Source organism: Aythya ferina, assembly GCF_964211825.1.
Source record: "Aythya ferina genome assembly, chromosome: 11".
Taxonomy (NCBI): domain Eukaryota; kingdom Metazoa; phylum Chordata; class Aves; order Anseriformes; family Anatidae; genus Aythya; species Aythya ferina.
Genome location: NC_140307.1, coordinates 747,560 through 764,254, shown reverse-complemented (window position 1 = coordinate 764,254; position 16,695 = coordinate 747,560). Strand labels below are relative to the sequence as shown.

General features: G+C 48.9%; 1 protein-coding gene and 1 long non-coding RNA gene across 2 annotated transcripts in view; one reads left to right on the top strand and one right to left on the bottom strand.

Annotated features, from left to right (window-relative positions):
* The window catches only part of CTDSPL2 (CTD small phosphatase like 2), a 37,695-nt gene extending 23,813 nt beyond the window's left edge, over positions 1–13,882 (bottom strand). Inside the window, exon 1 of the mRNA XM_084532182.1 lies at positions 13,625–13,882. The gene's annotated coding sequence lies outside the window, so the exon portion shown is untranslated. The remainder of the gene's footprint in view (positions 1–13,624) is intronic.
* A 269-nt stretch (positions 13,883–14,151) lies between these two features.
* On the top strand, positions 14,152–16,695 carry LOC311442680. Its single transcript, XR_014696797.1, has 2 exons — positions 14,152–14,808; positions 16,294–16,695. It is a non-coding gene; the product is annotated as an uncharacterized lncRNA (long non-coding RNA).

Here is a 16,695-nt window from a genome sequence, read left to right as displayed (position 1 = left end):
TTAAGTGATTAAATTCTGATAACAAAATCATTTTATCATGGGTGGCTGAAAAAAGAACACCTGAGTTAAGGTTTCTCAGTGCTCTTGTACGTGGGAGAAGAAGGAATTCACAACTCTGTAGGAAATAAAGCCCAAGACAGAAAATGGCCATTAAACTTTTAAACCAAATAGTTTAAATATATCAATATTTCAAGCTAAATAGTTAGCAATTTGGTGGAATGAAGTTAGAGACAAACAACGCCGTTTTGCCGTGTTGGAAATGTTCTCAGAGCTCCCCAAGGAGCCCGAGTCCTTCCATGCGTTGAGAAGGGAATTTCATTTGCTGCATTATCAACCTGCTTAGGCATTTATTTATTTTTTTGCTCTTTCCTCTAATTTGCTTAAGTTATAACCCCCTGAAATTCTTCAATCTGTATGGTCCAAGGAGAGAGATCCGATCCCAGGCAGCCATCCCCAGGACAGGGAAGCGAGCAGGGAAGGAGCGCAGCCAGCGGGTCAAACACCAAACCTCCCCAGCTCCGAGAGGTTTCAAACGGGTCCTTCAGATCTCCTACACGCCAGACAGACAGCCCTACGCCACCGAGAAGGATTAACCATGCCTTTTTTGCATTCCTCGGGGTTTTTACGCGCAGTCTGTCCTGCTGGGAAGAGTCCCTTGGGAATGGGAACCGTGCTCACGCTGAGAAGTGGTGGCAAAGGGCTCAAAGGGGAAGCAAACCAGAAAGATGTTGGAAGAAAGGTGCAGGAATATGCAAGGATCAGGGCAAGCTTCCCAAAGGTGCTTTGAAGTCAGGTATGGTGGGATGACAGGAGGGAACCTAGGGGCTTGCCCCTGCTCCCTCCTCATTTCTTCCCCACACTACTTCCAGAGCTGTCTGCCTCCTCAGAGGCCAGGCCAGCTCACCAAGCTAACAGAAAATAAGTAAATAAATAAATATGACTTCATTTTTATGCCAGTTTAATCGGTTTATAAAGCGAGCTCTCTGTGCAATGCGCCCTTTCCAGACTTCAAATAGCCAGGACTCCCTGAAATATCCACGTGTGTGTTTTTACACACATGGACGTAACACAAGCTGACACACACTACGTACACTTACACACAGCGTAAACACTGCTTGCAATTGAAAAGTGAGATTCCTAAGGCTCATTTACAGAATTTAAAAAGCTCTGGATGGTAAGAAGAGAGTAACACAGAACTAAGGCAAGTGGTTGATTGACCACGGATAACCATCCACAGAGGTGGATTAGGAATTAAGTAAATGAACACTGAAATATAATGAAATGTACTGCATTCAGAGATGTAAACTGCATTTATTAAAACGTTACTTACACATTTTGAAGAACTGGCACACTTCCTGCCATGTGACTGTACAACAGCAGCCTTAAAATATTCTGGTGAGAAATCTGAGACGCCTGCCACTTCACGGGTAGGAATTACACGAGGCTATACTAAAGCAAATGTCTAAAAAGAATTAGACAAATAATTGTGAAGCACTGAAGGAAGACTGACATTAGTCAATCACCAACTTGGAGATGAAAATACTGCTTAAACTGTGCTATTCTGTAAGTTGCCAGATTTTTCTAGAGCTGAAACAAATACCAGGCAGACAAAACCTGAACCAATTTAACATTTGTTAATTTGGGTATGTATTTATCCAGCAAGAAACCATTCAACTCATCTGTACGCTATTGCCAGAGAGTTCTTTGGCTCACTTCACATCCTGGGTATCAAGCCTCAGGTTATAAATATCTCTAAAGGACTTAGCAACAGTCACCTACAATCCCCGAGTGCCAGAAGTTTGCTCTCCCAACGCGCGATGCGTTTGGCAGCGCAGTTTTTACTTTAATTATCTTTGTGTTTCTTTTCTGAACCGAGCACAAGCCAAACTGCGCCACTCAGCACGCTCTCTCAGTCAAAACAAACCAAGCCCAAACATGTCCCTGAATTTCCTTCCTCAGCCACGTACAACATTTGCCTGTCCCCCCAGCGTGCCGGCCGGGGCCGGGCTGAGTGACGTTGGGTGTGAATGCCTCGTGCCACCGCCGGCCTCTGTGCCGTGGAGCCAGGAGATCCAGGAGCTCACTGCCAGGGGAATCGCACTCAGCAGCCCTGGCTAACTGCTGCCCTTCGGTTCCCTTTCCAGCACGTTGCTTTTCAGGAGCCTGCAGCTTGAAATTCTCCCTGTACAACAGTGCAGCTCCTTCACATCGCGAGCAGCTGGCAGCAAAGCGTTACCGTAACGTGGACCTGAAGCCAAGGAAGCCCATCCCCAGCAAGCATGCTGAACAGTTAACAGCTCAAGATGTTTTTCTGCATTACATACGTGTCTTGGTTTAAACCCTCCCCAAATCCCCTTCCTGCTGGAATTCCTTCCCCATCTATTAAAACAAAACAGAAGGGGAGGGGGAAGGAATTAAAAATCATTCTTCGAAAGAGAAATGCATGGCAAAGAGGGGCCAAATGGAACTCTCATGAACAGCTTGTGAGACAGGGAGGTAACGAAGGAGATGTGGGAGCAGCAGCTGGAGGTGCTGCAGCCCCACGCTCCGTGCCCTGCAGCTGCTCCACATGCAGGCACCGCGCACTACGGGGCAGAAATTCCTTAGCGGTGCTAAGGTTTTATCCGTTTTTCCCCAAAACTATCGAAAGAAAATTAGGTACGGCACATGAAATTACAGGGTTTAAGGTTTTTTGATACAGGAAAAGGTTTGAGATGGTAAAAGAACAATAGCAATCAGCAATAGGAAGATACACCTGACGGGAAAATTCAGAATTACAGCATTGAACAATTCCTATGTTTAATTTGGCACTCGGCAGGCCCGCTGAGCTGCCCCCACTGAAAGCTGCGTATTCCCAGCCTGGCTCCGGGAGGGCTCTGGAGGATCAGGGCAGCCAGGCACACTTTGGGAATGCAGCTCAGTGAGTGACAGGCACACGGTAGGTGTGGGGCTTCTCTGTTAGTTCCTGCACTTACCCTACCCCACGGGGCTCCTGCAGCACTGGGAGGTGAGGGCTGGCCCCCAGCAGCAGCAAGGGACGAGGCAGGGGCGAAGCTCCTGCCACTGGGATCCGAAACAAATTTTACACAACAGAGCGTCTGCTGCTACAGATTGTATCAGCTCCTGGTGTGGACGCAGCGCGTGTTGGCAGAACCGAGCACAGCCACAATCCAAGAGACAAAAGGAAGCCAGAAAGAAGTTCTCTTCTCTCCGCTAACTGCCCATACACTCGTTTTTGCCATCATGGAGATGATGACCACAAAGCATGAGAAATTCACGCAGCAAAATGAAGCACACCGAAAATGTTGGGGAATGTGTTTGATTGCAACAAGCACAGCACTCGTCCTGCATTACCTCCACACATGCCTTGAAAGATTTCACCCAAAGCCAAGAAGGCAGCACCACCTCTTCACACTTTTAGGTTTTAAGCAAGAATCCGATCCATGCTGCCCATGTTGCAGGTACAGACACACACAAAGCTGCGACCCGCCACCAAATTTAACAGCTTTCTGCGATGCCTGATGCCTGGTTACAGACCTCTCTGCTGAGCAAACGTCTTCATTTCATTCATGTGCTTCTGGACACACAGGCTGGGTCACAGCAGGCAGGTCCACAGCAAGGAACCAAGAACAACCGCTTTCTCCATTTTCCTTTTAAACACACAACGCCAGTTGTGTTTCATCAGCACACTTCTTCACTGTGATGTGGCCCAGTTTTCCAGAAGGAAGAATGATCCCATGGAGGTGTGCTGATTGAGCTGCCCGAGCTCCCTTCACGTGGGCCTAGTGATGCCCTCCAGAAATGTAAGATCCTACGACACCCCGCGACGACGCCTGAGCCACCAGGGCAGGGAAGCAGGAAGCAGAGGAGGCACGCAGCCCATGAATGAGACACAGGACAAATGACAACCTGCGTGCCATGCACACCTGTCTGGACTCGCAGCGAAGTCGAGCAGAACGACTTACAGAGGCCTTCACCCAGACAGGCCCCAGAGCGCTTTACAAACCTCAGGGAAATGCTCTTTGTTAGCTCAAAGGTGTGGAGATTTTCCCCTCCTCAACAACTCCTGGCCTTTCTTTAACCAGCTTATCCTCCTTCCCTAGGAAATCACAGCGATTTCGTCATGTTCCAGCTGATGTACTTCGTATTTTACAACATCCTGGATTGTGTTGTTGCTCCTCACAAACCTCCAAGCGTTTTTCCACCACTGCCTCCTGGAGAGAGGGCCACCAACAAGGGAGCCGCGGCTGAAGGCGACTGGATGGGGCTAGGACAGTGCAGGTAGGAGCAAAGAAGAACCATTTTCTTATAAAGATGTTGCCAGACAAGATGAGGAAGGCTTTTTGTAATTGGCCCTAACAGAAAATAAATTTGCTGTTCCTTTATTTTTCTGCATTAGCAATCGTACTTCCAGGCACCATTGTTTTGTCACTGCTTTGCTAGCGAGGCTGTGTTTTGATTATCCTATCTGCATTTGGAACTGAGAGTTTATTCCCTCCTGGCCAAGATATTTTTCTCTTTATGACTGAGGGTACACACTTGGAATTAATTCAGTCATTTCAGCTGGGGTCAGGCTCCTAACCAACAAGGAAAAATGGAGAGCTGGGTTAATCGCAGAACAGCTGATCTCAGAACAGAGCCCGAGACCTGTGGCAGCAGAAAGGTATTACATGAGATCCCTGCTGCTGCCAAGACAAGAACTTTACATCAGGCGCCTTTAGGTACCGTGGAGCTCACCAACAGCTGAGGTGTTTGGAAATAAGTTTGCAGTACTTGAGTGTTAAACAAGTGGCAAACAGATCCCACCAGAACCAGCACTGTTCCCGTTGAGGTTCGGGAAGGGACCAGCTGTCTTGGGACAAATCAGGCTCCCCAGACATTTAATCCACGCTGCCAGGCTCACACGGAGACTATTTTTGGAAGTGTCTCCCTCTTGTTCCAGCCCCTGGTACGGACAGGTTGCTGAACACTTCCTGAGCAGACCTGCCAGGATGTTGTGATAAGCTCTGACCACAAAAAAAATCTCCATGGGTTGTCTTTTTTTTTTTTTTTTTTTAATCATTCATCTTACTCATATTAGTTGGCTTTCTTAATTAAAAATAAAAAAGGAAAAAACAACAAATGAGCAAACACCAACTCCAGAAGATTCATAAGCCTAAGCAAGTGTGTGTCGGACTGTGGCAGCCACGGAGTAGCTCCTGCATTTGTTAGGAGAAGCTGATAGTTTTTGCAAGGTCTGCAGAGATGAATTTTGTTTAACTGCACCTGAAAGCCTGAAGTTGCTCTGCTTCCCCTTAATCTTTCCGTGGGATCAGCACCGCAATCACATATTCCACAGGGCTTTTGTCAGGTTGCTATCTTTTAAAAGGCTAGATAAAGTTTTTGGCTGCTCCTTTGGCCTTAAAAACAGCAGACTATTTTAGGCTCTTTGTGTTGTAGGATAAAAACTCTTTAAATGATAATATGATTCTTATTTCCCTGGAAAACATCTTCCTTGGTGCACTATAAATTCAAAACCTTTCCAAATAGTTTAAAGCCTGCTCTCTACCTTGCAGGAGCTGCTATTATGCTCTTTTTTCACTTGGCTTTCCTGATGAAAAAATAAATTAAAAATAACAAACACCAACATTGTTACAAATGGGGAAAATGCCACCACAACTGAGGTTTTTTTAACCGGTTGCTGCCCATACAGATCTGAAACTAAACATTCTCCATTACATAAACATGCTGATTTTAATCTGATTTTTCATAGCCCACTGCCCTATTTCTAAACAGAAAACTTTATTCTTACACATTTCCATCAGTGAGATTCATTTGCTCATTTATACACGTACCTAAATTAAAATTAACAGGAAAATAAGAGCTTTACTAACTCTCGAGTGACACTATGTGTAACTTTACAAACATCCAACATTATAAACTTGAATCTCATTCACTTCCACAAACCTTCTTGAGATCAGCTTCAGGACCTGTCTGACCCCATGTCAGTAAGGCTATTTTACATTTTATTTTCTTTCATTTAAATGTTTTTGTTTATTTTTTTTTCCTATTTTGTTCTGGGTGAAAAATCCACAGGAGAAAAATCACTGGCCATTCAGTGGAAAGTTAAATGAGGTTTCTGAACAACATGCCGATAATGCAGAGCATAATAACCACAATTTAGCACAACAACAGAAGTTTTGTAAGCAAAGATTGATCTTCCAGCACACGATAATATTTCCATTCTTCCTCGGTTCTACCCCGAATTTCACTTATTTATTTCACAATCTGATTACCTCCCTTTTGGTCTAACGCATCTCTGCCGCTTTAAGATGCGTGAGACGTAATGAGATAATAACTTGATGGCTGCGAAGGAGCAGGTAGGGCTCTGCAAACAAACAGAACTGCTCCGCGGAGAGAGGATCCTGTTTGCCTCGCGCCTCACTTTGCAAAGTTTATGTCTGCAAACAAGAGGCAGGAGCTGCAGAACGAAGGCTGCTGCTGTGATTCTGTACAGCACCGCCTTGCCTTTTTGAGGAATAAACGTGCAAAATCGGCTAACGTTTTAGGATGCCTGGCAGCTTGAGACTCAGAGAAAAGGGAAGCTGCACGCCTTTAACGCAGGGCACGGATTCATGCGCTACGCTAGGAAACGTGAATGGACAGAGGCAGCTAAGTCTGCTAATCCTGCAGGGAGGTCACCCAGTTTTGGGGAAGGGAGCTGAGCTGGGAGATGTGAGCGGTGTCACTCCGTTTGCTCACAAGACCAAAGGGCCCAACCCGCTCACTGGCGTACCCCAGGTTTTGGGTATAAAATTGTCCTTTTATTTTATGGCCAGTTATAGGAACACAGACCATTCGGTTGCAGATTTTTAAAGCCCCAGTGGTTTATGTCAGGGTTTCTATGTGCCTGTTGTACTCTCTGAAGGGCTGCAGTCTGTAGCACAAACACCGGGAAGCTTTTTCTAATGTGCTTGTAGATTTTTTTACAGCCTGGTTTCCAGGGAAAATGAGGCTTATCCAACTGTGCGCCCGTCAGTCCTCCCCTGGTAACCCGCTCACCTCCCTCCACCTAATTTGACAGAGGGGGAGAAATTTCAGGCAGACCAAGCTCCTACAGGTCTGAAAACCCGAAGCTCTGTAGGTAAGACTGACCAGAGCCTTCTGGCAGTGAGCGAAAGTGAGCTGCAGCCCAGCCCCAGCCCCGTCCATCCTGGCTGCACTGACACAGCCTTGCCTGCTCCCCCAGCTGCCTCTGACCACAGGGGTCAGCAGGGACACCACAAACCCCCCCACAAAGGGAGTGCTGTGGGTGCAGGGTCTGGAAGTGCTACAGGAGCTGCGAGGCTCCAAGGGATGCACGGCTATGGGAAAACATCCTGCTGCTCAAGTAACACCACCCCACCAGATGGATTATTTTAGCTCGTGCTTGTGATTACCCTTTTCAAGAAGGATCCTCATTTGTTGCACTTACAATACAGCACCAAAACTCCAAAATAACTTTTATATATATATAGATAGATGTATATCTCTAAAGCAGACACACTACTCATGCTAACGGTCAGCATCTTTTGTCCCTGAACACTACAGTGGACCAAAAACTCTCATAGAGTAGTATTTTAAAAACTGGGCTTCTAAGGAGAAAAAAATATATAGTCTTCCCCTCATCCTTACCACTCATATGTTTTATAAAACAGAATTTAGCTTCTTAAACTCCCTCTGAACACAGAGGATAAGCAGGGCCAGCCAATGAGTTTAAACAACCACCTGTCATGAGCTGAGTTAACTCAGCAGCCTCTGCACAGCAGCAGCTGAACAGCATCAGTGTAGGCACGGGGAAAGGCACGGAGCTGGGCTAAGGACTCAGGCAGGTACGAAGAGATCTGCCAGCCCCTCAGAAAACTTCATCCAGATCTTATTCCATTTGCTTCTATCCCGTGATGGCTCACTGAAGGCTCTCACCCTCATCCCTTTATGTACTTTTTGCTCCAGATTTGTCCCGTCTTCCATGGACACCTGCACACCAAGTGCTCAGCATCAATAAATTCACGCTGTGGGGCTGCTCCTGCTGCTCCACGCTGTCTGACTGCACAACGCCGAGTAAGCTGCAACAACGGCAGTGGGTTTATCAGCATGGTCACCCTTTTTAAAAAGTAAAGAAAGAGCCCTGTACCCCAGAAAACCTGACAAAACACGTCTGTCTGCAAACGTGGGCCCAGAGCTTTTCGAGCTGCCAGCAACAAGGTGAAGGGCGTGCGGGAAGCTGCGCACACCTCTCTGACCTCACAGCACCCAAAATGCAGAAAAAGGGGAACAGAAAATACATAGAGAGGAGAAAGAGCAGAGGGCAGCCTTCGTGAAATAACTTTTTAACTTTGAAAGCACGGATCACTGATGACAAATGTTTATCTTCTGCTCTTGAACTACTTTATGGGTTGGAACCCTACGATGCTAATTGCCTCAGGACGTTTTTATATTAACTATTAATCTTAGAGAGCGAACATTATAAAACATTTTCCAGATATATAATAAACCAATCTACTATCACTAGAAAATTATCTTCAAATAAATCCAACGGGATAATTAAGCACACCAATTAAGCATGGCACCTCTTCACCTGAGCCATACCTACACAGCTCGCTGCTCCAGCTGAGCTCTCCAAGACCTTTTCTAAAGAGCACTCCCAAGCTGTCTGGCCTCTGGGCATCACAAAAGAAGCTCCAAAGACAGTGATTAAGCTGTTTAACAATACCACTTCAGCTACATTTGAGTCTCCAAAATCTGTATTTTTAAGAACATAAAAATTAAAAGTTTTGCGTTTCCACTAACTTGCTTGTTTTCTTCTTTCATATTAATAGATTCTGCCTTAAAAGCACAATAAACAAGATCTTCCAACTGTCCTTAACTTGATGTAATTACAACGGCTTGCTCTTGACAAGGGTTTAAGAAGGTGTCAAACAAACTGGGCTGGGTAACTCAATCAAAGATCCCGTATCTAAATCCAGCACACACAAAGCCGTACCTGGACGAGCTCCCCTGGGAAACGAGAGGGTCCTGGCAAGCGGGGACAGACGCTGGGCTGCCCTGTGTGAGAAGGGCTTGGGAAATGCAGAGAGGGCAAAGGCAAACACAGAACGCAGCTCTGCTGCCTCAAGGCAGCCCACTCCTTCCTGAAATAGCAAGTACTTCAAAAAACGCGCCCTGAGAGGTACGCTACAGAAGGGGAAGCCTTGAGGCTGTGGTGGTGGACGAGGCAGGATCCCACGGGGCAGCACCGCGGCCGCCCGCCGGGCAGGAGGCACCGCACACCCCTGGAGCCAAGGAAATCCGCACTGGTGGTGCCAAACCCGAGGGTCTGCAGGGGTGGCGAGGCTGTCGGAAATGTGAGAGCAGGGGGAAATACTCATCTGGTGTCATCAAATCCAGCTAAAGCACAGCGAGCGCAGCGCGGCTCGTGCTGGCACAGGGAACCCCTTTGTGCAGGGGTTTCACCGCTAACGAGGCTGCTATCGCCGCGCCAGGGAAGTCCTTGTGGTATAGCCTAATCCGGAGATTGAATTACCTACCTGCCTCTAATTAGCACCTCCTAAAATACAGGATGAATCAAAGCAATCATAATTTAGAATGGCCTAAAGTAAACCGAGGTGTGATTTAGGCTGAATCAGTACAGCTAGAGCTGAACTGCTGAGGAGAGCCGCTCCGATTTGATGCGAGTTCCCGTTAATTCGCTCACTTAAATCACTTCTTAAACGAACCCTAAATAAGGGCAGGTCCCTTTTCTCTCACGTGAGGCTTCCAGAAAGCTCACGTGCCCTAGAGTCTCACTCTCAGCCTTACTCTGCCGATAACGACGTGCTTGCTGTGCTGCCACTGCGCGTGTTTGCACATACAGGTAAATCCCAACCCAGATGCTTCAGTTGTGTATTTTTTTTGCCGCTCCTCACACTCTGTATGCTGGCAACAAATAGCAGGATATATAATATACTTCAGCACGGTGCTACTTTAAGCAAGTATACAGAGCTTGCTTTCCAGGTGCTCTGGAGTTAGCAGCTCCTTCTATTTAAAGCTATTTTCACCGTACTGCTTACCTTGAAGTTACACCGATGCAGTATTTTTATGTTAAAAACTATGAAGTGTTTTATGCCTAACTCAGTTCCTCACACAACAAACAGAAACGCTGGATTCAGAAGAGTGTGTGGACTACTAGGGGCAACTTCAGTTCCTGTCGCCTCTTACAAGCACCTTCAGAATCACACCACTGCGGACAGAGGACCCTCCTTAGACCTGACGTAACACACAGGGGGCTTCCCCGTGCTGCCTTTAGGGTTCTGCCAGCTCGACGCATACAAACCCAATGGAAGGGGCTCAACTCTCATAAAGCTTTCCCCAGGGGGAGCTGTGTCTTTTTGTCACCCTACAGCAGAGATCGATGCGGCTGCTGCATTAATGCAGCCCACCAGCAGCCGCATACCTGCTTCCCAGCGGGCTGTCCGCAGGTCCCAGCACCCTAAATACCAAAGCATCAGGTAGGGAAACCGAGGCAACAAAGAATGTGTCGGAGCACGCACCCAGCAGAGGTGCAAATAGACTTCAGCTTTCCTGATACACAACTCAGCGTTTTCCTACACCAGTCTGTCCTGACAAGCGTTTCCCTGGATCATGAGGTAAGATGAAAAAAAAATCTTATTTTCCATAGCTAAGAGGACTTTAATCAAAGTAATTATTGGAACTGATCTGATTAGGAAGTAATGTATTTAGAAAAAGTTAAGGCTGCCAACTGGGAAACTACTACCCAGCCTCTGATTGCTTTAGATGTGGATGATTTCATAGTTAATTCTTCAAGTGTTATTGCATGTGTCTTCATCTATGAATGTAAAATATTTTTCTAAAATAATAAATAATCGCTATCCAGGCAACTCACCATGTAAACAGCACGCTAGGCTGGCGCATTGACAAGGAGCTGTGTGCGAAGTTCTCCTCCGAGCAGTCAGAGGCGATGCACTGCACTGCAACTGACACCGCACTTGAGCAACTTAACCTGTGGTTAAAGCACTCCGTAGGGCTGACACTGTCAAAACCTACGTGAATTACACGGCTACTCCTTCTCAACCAGCTTGTAAAGAGCTTACTGCTCCTCTGCAGGATCAGAGCAGCATGATTCAAACACTCTGCCCCCTAAAAACTGTAAGTCATTATGAATTTGATTAATCAGCTCTGCGCTTATGGTGCACGTTTGCTTTTTCTGAAGACCTAACTGGGATGGATAAACATCAGATGAGCTCTTCACATACAATAGATGGAAACAATCTTCCACTAAAACTTTACAAGAGATTGGTGCCAATGCTGGAGTGCGAATGCCAGCTGCCAGCAAAAGGAAAGAATTTTGTTCAGACTTGGTCCTTTACTTCCTGGGCTAATAAGAGTAAGAAGCATCACATCTGAGCTGATCAGAGCAATGAATCAGAAGGGAAAGGAGGATTGCTGAGAGGAATGCTCCTGAGAAAGGGGGAATAAGGATGGAGTCAGGGGGAGAATTTGGGGGGCAGCCTGTGGCTGGGGGTACTCCTGAGCTGATGCTAGCAAGGTCCAAAAGCTGAGGTCCCTAGGAATTGGCTCCCCTAGGGAGACCAGGCTGAAAATCCACGGATGGGTAAGAGCTTGTACAGGCTTTGAGTAGGGAAGAGCCGTGATCCCAGGTATTGGAAAAGGCAGCTTCAGAGTTAAACAGCTACGCTGAGTCCAACTCTTCAGTTGCAAATTTAAATCCATGCGGAAGACGTTCTGGAACTTCCAGTTACCCCTTCTAAAGGACAAGAAGTCTCGAGCTTCTGTCAGAGAATACAGATGTCTAGAAACGCACATTAATTTTAGATTTCTGCCAAATTCCAATCCTACTCGATGCATGCTGTTTTGCCTTCTCTTGAGAGCTCTTGCCAAAATAGTTTGACTTCCAGTATTAGCTCCTAACAAAAATGTGCAGGAACTCCAAGCTATTACTCCACTTACACCTATGAAAAAGTTTCTTCCACGGGAATGAGATATTTGCACAGAAAACTGTCAGAAGAGGAAAAAGTGATTGTTAGGCTTCTGGAAACAGTATTTTTGTTGGTGTCAACCTCACCAGCATTGCAAGTGATCAAAGACAACAAATGCCAATAGAGAATGGAAAAACTCCGTAAGATGGAGGCTAACTTTCCTTTTGGATTGGGTAGGAGTTTTAATCACTCGATGCTACTCAGCCTGCAGCAGTGTCATGTCAGTCTGCCGGGGAATCAACGCCGGGGAAGGAAGCTACCAACACTCGCGGTGGAAGTCTGGAGATGGAAAATTACCTTTAAATTATGAAAATGCATGTGCAGCTCCAGCATATGTGGAATGTTTACATCGCTAGAAGAAAATGATCTAACTCTGCCGTTAAATCTGCGGGACAGAATGACAGCAGAATTTCTTCTTTAACGAAGGAACTTTCTCAGATGAAACAGGAATGTCAGCTTCAGTGCATACTCCGCTGACTGGAACAGGATCAAGTCTTAACTAAGTTCCACACAATGTTTTCAGGGGAAAAGTGGAGAATGTTTTATGGAATTCAAGCCTGGATTTGGCTTGCATCCTAGAACATATATCTTGTTATGAAAACTGCTGAAACACTTTTAAGTGGGCAAGCCGCAAGTGTCCTTGGAGCTCTCCACTCCACTGGAAGTCACACAGGAGAAACTGAGGCAGAAAGGCTCCGGTTTGGGGGGGGTGGGGGGGGAACAGAGGGAGGGGAAATCATCTTGGAAGCGTTTCTGTTACACAGAACTGTTCACTTGTGCCTACAGCGCGAAGTAGTTACAACTTGTTTTCTGTTGTTGTCACCGATCCAACGCGTTACTCCAGCTCAATCGTAATCTCTTCCTGCCTCGGTTCATCCGCGTGTAAACCTGATTCACTAACTCTTACCTTAATGTGTCATGGGGCTTAATTAATAACACTTAGGTCTTTTAAGCCCTCTACAAACATTAACTACTTCTCGCAACAACTCTCCGAGGTGTTATTAGCCCCGTTTCACCCAGGGACGAGCGGCAGCAGAGCCTGCGACTCGCCCGAGGCAGCGGCGCGGCGGCCTCACGCCGAGCCCACCGGGCGGCACCGGCGGCCCCTCAGCGCCACAGCCCGGCCGGGGGCGGCTCCCCCCCGCCCCGGGGCCGCTCCTCCGAGCGCTCGGGAGGGCCGGGAGCGAGGCCGGCAGCAAACAACGGGCCGGGAGCGAGCGCCACGACCGCGGCGGCGCCGGGGGCAGCCCCGGGACGGCACCCGCCGGGGCGGGCACCCCGCAGGCCGAGGCCTGGAACGGGCGGGGGGCGCGGCGCGGGGCTGACAGCCGCCCCCTCACCGCCACCCACCCCCTCCGGGGGCCGGCGGAGCCCCGGGGCCGCCGGGCAGCGACGGGAGCGGAGCCGAGGGGGCGAGGGGGGGAGCTCGGAACGGGGCCGTGAGGGGCGCGGGGGGCTCCCCCCCGGTGGCCGCTCCACCCCCCCCCCCTCGGTGTCCGCACCGCCGCCGCCCCTTCTCCTCCTTCTCCTTTTTCCTGCCCCCCTTCCCCAAATTCTCCGTGTCCCCCCCGCGGGACCACCGCGCTGCCCGCAGCCGCCGCCTCGCTTACCTGAGGGCGCGGGGTGCCGGGGAGGCGGGCCCCCGCTGGCCGGGCCCCCGGCGGCCGGAGGTGGCCGTGCCGGGCCGAGGCCGCGGCGTCGCGGAGCCGGGCCGGGCCGTGCGGGTGCCGCTGTGTTTACACCGCCACAGCCGCTGCCGCCGCCACCGCCACAGCCACAGCCACAGCCGCCGCCGGGGCTCGGCGCTCCGCGGGCGCTCAGCAGCCAGTCGCCATTTCCCGCCTACCGACCTGCTGCACCGCACCGAGGGACCCGGATGGCAGCGGGGCCGCCGCGCACGCGCAGCCACGGCCGGGGGGAGGAGGAGGAGGAGGAGGAGGAGGAGGAGGAGGAGGAGGAGGAGGAGGGGGCCGCCGGGGGCCGGCAGCGCCGGGCAGGCCGGGAAGGAGGGGAGCGGGCGGTGGGGACGGGGATGGGGATGGGGACGGGCTCGGCTCGGTGCCTGCTCCCGCTGCTGAGGACCGGGGGTGCCTCAAGGAGCGGCTCTGGGCCGGGCAGGGCCTTGAGGTGAGGCGGGGGGGGGCTGTGAGGGGAGCGGGGGGGCTCTGAGGGGGCTGTGAGGGAGCTCTGAGGGAGCTCTGAGGGGAGCGGCCCCGCCCGCCGCCACCGCCGCTCCCTGAGGCGCGGGGCTGAGGGGAGCGGCCCCGGCTCGGCCCAGCTCGGCTCGGTTCCCCCCTCCTCGGTCTCCGGGGTGCGGAGGTGGCCGCCTCGCTCCCCCCCCCCCGGAGCCTGCCCCGCAGCGGGAGAGCGGCCCGGGGGGGGGGGCCCTGCCGTCCCCTGCCCTCCCCTCAGGCCCGGCCGTGCTGTGCGCTGCCGCCTGCCAGGGCTGAGGTGCTCTAAGGCACCTCCCGAGCCAAGCGTGGGGCTTGATTTACGCTTTTTTCGTTGTTTTCAACTTCTCGGCAGCCTCTGTAAGGTGTTGGGGGGCCCCTGTGGGGAGCGGGGAGGTGGTGGGGCTGGGTTGGCCATTTGCGACCTTCTCAACTCGTCTGTCTGAGTTTTCTTGCTGTCGGAGGTGGCTGTTAGCCGCCCAGCCTCGTAAACAGAAGTCTTCAGTTCTCAGTAACGTGCTTGATGACCTTGGGACGGTTTCTGGAGCTGGTGTGGAAGCAGCACGCTGCCACAAAAGCAGCTTTTGTGGCACTCTCGCAGAGCGGCAGGCAGAGACCCGCAGGTACCGTGCGCTTTCTTTTTCTAATACCTGTTGACTCCCATTTTAGCTTTTAAACCCTCATCATATTATAAAAGTCCCAGCTCTCTAGTCGCTTATATTATTTATTGGCTTGTTAAACTGAACCGCATCTGCTGCTGTGAAGCCAAAATTTGTTTTAAAATTTTATCACAGGACTCGTTCTTTAGCAGAAGACACTATAAAAATAATTTTACCTTAGTTTCTGAAGAAAAAAGGTCATAAAAAAAGCAGCAGGAACAGTGTAGTACTTATTCAGAACAGGCCTTATTCCTTTAGAGCATTCAGGTATCTCTAAACACAATCATTAAGCATTGTACTTGAATTTTTTTTTGTGTGATCAGCTGCGAAAAAGGTTAGCTTGGACATGTTAAAACTTAATTAAACTGTTTGTCAGTCCATTAAGAGGAACTAGTACGGCAAGATAACTTTGTGATGTCTCATCGCACAAGCCCAAAAGGACATCAGTGATACTTAGAAAGTGGGAGTTTTGAAAAATGGTAGGTGGAAATACTTTTTCAAGCGATGTAATTAAAGTGGAACTAGCTGCCAGAGGAAATCGTTCGGCAGGATTTGATGTAAGCAGATATTTGTACGAATACCAAAACCATCTAGTGCATTTATAACAAAAGCCAAAAAAAACAACATTTAGAAGAGCTACTAAAGCATGTGACTCAGGGTTCAAACTAATCTTTACAGGAATGAGAGGGGTACTTTTCTGTACTAAGGAATATTTAAATATGTCTTCCGCAGTGCTCTTGTGCCATCCTCAGATTATCAGGGAGGGGGAATTGGAGGGTATTGGTGTTGGAGGGCTTGGTCCCGTGTCAGGTGGGAACACAAGAAGTCATATTGTTAATTGGCATTGCTGTGAAGGCAAAAGTTCAAAGGTCCTCCTGCTGAAACTTGTTCCCCACGTTAATAACGCATAACATGCAAGGAGTTTTAGCCCTGCCTGTGTGTAAAATGGGAAGACACTAAATTGGAAAACACTAAAGAGTGCTGTGTCTGCGTGTATACACGTGGAGCGTTACAAGCTTGGAACGTGTGCTTGCTTCAGAGAAGGCTCGTGGATTGGCAACGGCAGGTTTTTCCCTTGACAGTAGATTTCAAGGACTGTCAGACTGAGATATTCTAGGTGCATGTTTTCTTCACTTTACAGAGAAACTGAAGGGAAAAAAATGCATAGTTGCCAGCAGCATTGCACATTCTTGAAATGTACTCTGTGAATGCTCATCTGAAAGGCCGTTCTTCATATTTTATGATTTCCTCCCAAATTCACCTTCCCGCATCCCCAAAGTCTCACTGATCTGTTAGCTTTTTGTTTGCACACTCATAATACTCGTTGAAAACGACTTGCTTTGGAGTGACTTTCCTATTTGTTACAGAGACTCAGCATGGGTGAGTCCACCCGTTTCTCCTGGGAAGCCGTTTCGTATGTCTGCATTTAGGGGTTGTATTTTGTTACAGGTTTGAATGTAACTTCCAGCGACTGCGTCCAGCACTTCTCAGCAAGACTCCAAAGTCGTATGCTGCTGGAGCTCTTCTTCCCTGCGTCAGGACCCACGCACAAGGATCAGGTCACGCCTGGAATTCTGTTTCATAAGCTGAAGACGGTGCATTCCTAAATCTTGCCTGAGGGGCTTTGTATTTTTCTGGGGAAAAGGGTTTTATTCCCTGGGTAATGTGGGGGCCCTTTAAGTTCTTCATCTTTCTTCACGTGTAGGTACCAGTTGCTACTCTGAGCACAGTTGTTGAGTGTAGTTTATTCTGCCAAAGTGAAAATAACTCTGATGTGACTATGAGAGAGAGTTGTGTAAACAAAACGATTCTTGTTTGGGTTTAAAATTTTAAAATCACCTATTTCCAGTA